Source organism: Lepisma saccharinum, chromosome 18 (genome assembly GCF_977018435.1).
Source record: "Lepisma saccharinum chromosome 18, izLepSacc3.1, whole genome shotgun sequence".
In the NCBI taxonomy this organism is placed as follows: Eukaryota; Metazoa; Arthropoda; class Insecta; order Zygentoma; family Lepismatidae; genus Lepisma; species Lepisma saccharinum.
In genome coordinates, this window is record NC_139246.1 from 18,144,883 (window position 1) to 18,151,266 (window position 6,384).

Sequence of the window (6,384 nt, forward strand, 5' to 3'; positions counted from 1 at the left end):
TTTTAGCTATCACATAAAAAAAATGCAAAATATCCCAGTTTCAATTCGATCCATCTGTCTGAATCGAAGAAACCGACAATTCGTATATCACTGTATGCTTGCCCCCTATTAGCACCTCTCTTGCTCAATTAATTTTCACTAATTGGCAATTTTCTTGAAGAGGTCTAATAGAACAAGATACAGCGGTATGAGAAATATGCAAATTTAAAGATATTTTAGCGAATTACGCCGGCATAAGCTAAGTTCGTGTTGCTAGAAGGCCTTCATCGTTGCAAGTCACCTAACCCATTCACTGTCAAAAATAGTTAAAAATTTTGACGTACTGAAAAAAAAGGTTTGGCTTGTTTCCAAGTGTTCACCGAGTTCAGACATTTGCACATAGATAGCTCTGTTGTTGTCGCTTATCAAATATATATATATATATATATATATTTATATATATATATATATATATATTAGAATATCTCTAAAACGGAGAGAAACAGGCAAATTCTGTTTGCAGATTTCTAATGTCCACTCGAAGAAAAGTAAAAGTATGAATACAACCTTTGCTCGGAAATTAAAAATGGCGACCGGAAGTAGGTTTATCTCTTAAATGGTACGAGATAGCCAAAATCTGTTTGCAGATTTGTAATGTACACTCGAAGATAAGTAAAAGTGTGAATACAACCTATGCTCGGAAATTAAGAATGACGACCGGAAGTAGGTTTATCTCTTAAACGGTAGGAGTTAGCCAAAATCTGTTTGAGATTTGTAATATACACTCGAAGATAAGTAAATGTGTGAATACAACCTATGATCGGAAATCCAAAATAGCGACCGGAAGTAGGTTTATCTCGAAAACTGTTGGACATAGCCAAAATCTGTTTGCAGATTTGTGATGTACACTCGAAGATAAGTAAAAATATGAATACAACCTATGCTCGGAAATTTACAAACAGAGTTCATAGGCATTGTTATTTTATAGAAACATTGCCAGCCATAAGGTTAATTGGCCCCCTTCCCCCAAAATCGCATTACATACATGTGGGGGACAGAGGTATGCATGTTTCCGTCCGTAGCATTACAAGAGATGAGCCTGCTTAAAGGTTTGGTTAGCATGCAATAGATCAGTATGCTAGAAAAGACAGAGGAGAAGGGGGGGAGCATCAACACTGCACTACCACCACTATTGTCAGTTAGCATGTGTTAGATCGTAGTTATTTGTCAACAAATCTCCATCTTACTGCATACTTATCATCTTAGAAGGCTACAAAATATTACAGCATAGATCGTAGTCAGCGCTGTCAAGTCCTATTTGTAGGTTTGCCTCGCCTGTGAAATATCATATGGCAATTTTTTTTTAAAAAAAAGGTTTGTGAAGCAACTTTCTGGTACTAGTCAGTGTTGCCAACTCCTATTTATAAATTAGCTTCATCTGCAAAATATCACACGGTGAAATTTTCGTGGGGTGGGTTGGCAACACTGCGAGCCCCCCCCCCCCCACTGTGGCCCCTCCAAAAGTATTGGGGGCATTGAACCAATGCCACGACATACATCGTGAAAAGGAGGGGGGCACACATCATAAAAAATACATCGTAGCCGTTTAAGTTGACGACCCCACCTACAAAAATAAGGCCCCAAAATAAGATTGAGCAAAAAATAGGACTAGAACATCGTCAAATGCTATAAAATCCATAAAAAAATCATCAAAATCATCAAAATATGTCACAACTGAGGTTAAATACTAGGCCCACCTACAAGGATAACATAGAAACAACCATTTTTAGACTTTGTAGGTTATTTTAACCCGTAAAAGGCTGTAAAAAAGTGAATAGGTTAAGTTATATCACGTAAGATCATGGCATACCTACAAAGTAGGGATGGCCAAACGGATCCGGATCCGAAAAATACGGATCCATTCGGATCCGGATCCGGATCCAAAATTTACGGATCTGGATCCGGATCCGGGTCTGAAAGTTTCGGATCTGGATCCGGATCTGAGAGTTTCGTATCTCAATCCCATTATAATATTACCACACCTTAAAAGGTATTATGAACTTCGATTACAAAGAAACTAACACACTCGTGCACAAAAATAATCTTAGTTGTTTAACATAAAATGTCAGAGGTGATTTTGTAAAGGCCATTGAAACGAATATGTATTCATTCGAATGTATTGGAAATGAAAACACACATAAATGTGAGACATCCCATTCCAGGATGAAACCTTTAACACATATAACAAGATAGAAATGTTATACAAAAATTATACAATTGTTCTACAATTACAGTTCTACAAATTAAAATAAAACATTATAATATATGCAGTGTTAAATAATTACAAAGTGTAAGACTAACAAGGGAGGTTATCTAAGTATCCCCCTCCGATTTCCATGATAATTGGCAGGTGTGTGTAAACGGGCCCAAATAAAGAAATACGTGTTTCTTTTGTTTCGGCTAAAAAACTGTTTTAGGGGCAACCCCCCCCCCCAAATGTCAATATGAGGACAAATTTAAGTAGGCATTTGACTTATGTGTCCCCCTCCGATTTCCATGACACTTGGCAGGTGTATAGTGGGGCCCAAAGGAAGAAATACGTGTTTTTTTTGTTTCAGCTAAAAAACGGGTTTACAGGGCGAAACCCACTCAATTGTCAAGATGAGGACAATGAAGTGGGGATCTGACCCCTGTGTCCCCCTCCGATTTCCATGAAACTTGGCAGGTGTGTGTATAAACGGGCCCAAATGAAGAAATATGTGTTTTTTTTGTTTCGGCAAAAAATTTGTTCTAGGGGGCAACCTCCTCTCAAATGTCAAGATGAGGACAAATTGAAGTGGGGATCTGACCCCTGTGTTCCCCTCCGATTTCCATGAAACGTGTCAGGTGTATAGACGGGCCCAAAGGAAGAATTACGTGTTTTTTTTGTTTTAGCTAAAAACCGTTTTAGGGGGCAAAATCCCCTCAAATATCAAGATGAGGACAAATTGAAGTAAGGATCTGACCCCTGTGTCCCCCTCCGATTTTCATGAAACTTGGCAGGTGTATAGAGGGGCCCAAAGGAAGAAATGTGTTTTTTTTTTGTTTCGGCTAAAAAACTGTTTTAGGGAGCAAAACCCGCCTCAAATGTCACGATGAGGACAAATTGACGTGAGGATCATCTGACCTCTGTGTCCCCCTCCGATTCTCATGAAATTTGACAGGTGTATAGAGAGGCCCTATGTCCCCTGTTTCTTCCTATGCCATATTTACGTGGTTTCGGGGTCAGATCCCCACTTCAATTTCTCCTCATCTTGACATTTGAGGGGGGGGGGATGAAAACACACATAAATGTGAGACATTCCATTCCAGGATGAAACCTTTAACACATATAACAAGATAGAAATGTTATACAAAAATTATACAATTGTTCTACAGTTACAGTTCTACAAATTAAAATAAAAAAGTTCTGGATCTGGATTTCGGATCCGGTAGGATCCGGATCTGGCCATCCCTACTATACACCTGCCACGTTTCATGGAAATCGGAGGGGAACACAGGGGTCAGATCCCCACTTGAATTTGTCCTCATTTTGACATTTGAGAGGTGGTTGCCCCCTAGAACAATTTTTTTGCCGAAACAAAAAAAAAAAAGTGTTTCTTCATTTGGGCACTGCAAGTTTCATGGAAATCGGAGGGGGAGACTTAGACCTCCCTTGTAAGTGTATTAATTAATTACAAATCGCGTACGGGCACACACACACTATATATATGTGTGTGTATGTATATTATATATATATGCATATTAGCAGGTAACAATATGTTATAAGCACATTCTTACTTTCCAAAGAAGCGCATGTGGGATGGCAAAACGGATCCGGATCTGAAAATTCTGGATCCGGATACGAAAGTTCTGGACCTGGATCCGAAAGCACCGGATCCGGATCTGAAAATTCCGGATCTGCGGATCCGGATCCGAAAAATTTTAGGATCCGGATCCTTAGGATCCGGAACCAACCGGATCCGGATTTCGGATCCGCCAGGATCCGGATCTGGCCATCCCTACTACAAAGAAGAGGCTCCAAAAATAAGATTGAGCAAAAAATAGGGCTTTTAAAACTGGAAATCTGCAACTTCAAAGGGGAAATATGCGCAGAAGGGACGTCTCTGAAGTGTGCATCCGATTAATTTTTTAAATATTCTAATATCAACGGTCTCTATTCAGCAGAAAAGAAAGAGGAGAGGAGAGGGTGGAATTTGAACCCGTGACATTTCACGCTTGACGAGAAATAATGAAAGCAAGGTGTAACCAACTGCTCTACTTTAACTTTATGACGTAATACCCTTAAAAACATGTTGACGTTTATGAAGACTCCCACCTTCCTGTGTTCCAAGCACATTTTCTCGACAAGTCGTGAAAAATATTATGTTTTGAGAACTGTTCGATATTATGCAAGCTATTGTAAATGAAATGTTGCATAAACTCCTCACAAATTTGCTTCTTTCTGCACAAACTTGATGGCGATATACTCCAGGTGGAGATAAACTGTATTCAGTGTTTGAAACCCCTCTAATTTCAAGTCGAGCAAGCAGAATCGTAAAAATTCCTCAAGGTTCTTTTTACAATTTATTATTTCTGTTTGATTGTGTATTATAATAGCGGGTTATAGTTTCTAGGTTCATGGAAAGTGCGAAATTGAAAACCTCTCACCGCAGCGTTTTTCGTCTAGTGGAAGGACCACCTAAACGTTGACTACTCTCACTTGGAGCCGAAGTGCAATGTTGCTAAGTTTACGAATTCGGGACTTAGAATTATTTCGAGGCGGTCAAATAAGATGTTGCGAAGTGTACGTGTGCTAGTCGCTAGGGAGAAAAAGCTATACTTATGAGGGTAGAATGCTACATTTACTAAATATTGACACATTTTCCAGGTCGTACGGTCGACTGCCACAGGCACGTCTCGTGAATGATAAATTATGAGATAAACACATTGCGTGTCATCTGTTATTACAGTTTTGCCCCGCTTGTTGAGAGATCGTATCGAACGGGAGCTTGAATAAGTAAACATTTAGGATAATTACGAATATATGACCAATATGGTGGCGTTCTGCAGGTACCCAATATGCACATACATAATTTGCATGTCTCTCTAATCGTAACCAATCTTTACTACCGCGTATATTTGAGACATGGACAAAATTCATATCTTTGTATTCATCGTGATATATTTATGATAGCATAGCCCTTTTACCGAAGCACATATAGCACACATGCTGTAGTTATTCTGTGGAATTGTAACAGAACAGACGGGTAAGTCGAGAATTTCATTTATGTTGAATATACAGAGAAATCAGAGATTCAAACTGGCAGTAGGAATTTATGTTCGAGAGAAATAAATTTTTAGAATGTTTAAAATAGAGATTGTCGTTTGCTTAATTAGTTTTATTACAAATGCCTCTTCTAATTGGTTTCTAAATAAATAGAAAAGCTACTGTACAATGTAATGGTCAACTTTTTAAAATGTCAAACATCTGTATTAAATTGTTGTGTTAAAAATCTTTATTGTTTCAAAGAGTTTTCGTTTACTATACACGTAGAGGGTTGATATAATTCAGGAGTCTGTGAAGGAATGCTGAGCATAACGGTAGAGAAGGGCAAAAACGAGTGGACGGAGCAAAGCAGTGCCCAATGCTGCAAACGGCTGGTTGCTGCAGTCGCCCCTCAATGCAATCACTTTTCTTCTCACGTGTTGATTGGTCGAGCCCTCTCGAGTCAGAGGGCTTACTTTCGATCAATAGCTCCATACACTCCTGGGACAGAGCATACTTAGTTATAGTTGAAGTCCTGATTCGAACGCCACTTTAATTCAAAGAACGTTCCGAAATATCATTTTCCCTCTGACAACCATATGTCAAGTCTACGTGGAGCCCAGTATATCCTCCCCTCAAAACTTTCCACCAATAGCGTTAGTTTTAGTAACTGCCAGTACTTGTCAAGCCCACGTGGACTAAATGAGATGTTACCAATTCAGTTTCTTTAGAGATTTCAAACGTGATGTTGTGGTTATCTATGCAAGGTTGTGTTATTGTGTTGCGTTATTATTATTATTATTATTATTGTACAATGTAGAGACCTTGGGAGTGTAACGCAGGCCCGTAGCTAGAATTGATTTCCAGGGAGGGGCTCACGGGTTATCAGGGAGGCCTTTGTAAACCAAGTCCATTTTTAGAAAATTGAACAGTATTAAATGAAGGTAAATTATATGTGTGTGTGTGGGGAGGTTATTAAGTTATATAACATTTATAAATATCATACAAATACTACATTCTCCTACATCTTTTAAACCATCTCTTGAAATGTTACTTTGACTGATACTGAAATCATCCCTTACACACACCATACTACTTTAGATGATACAGATAGCCTA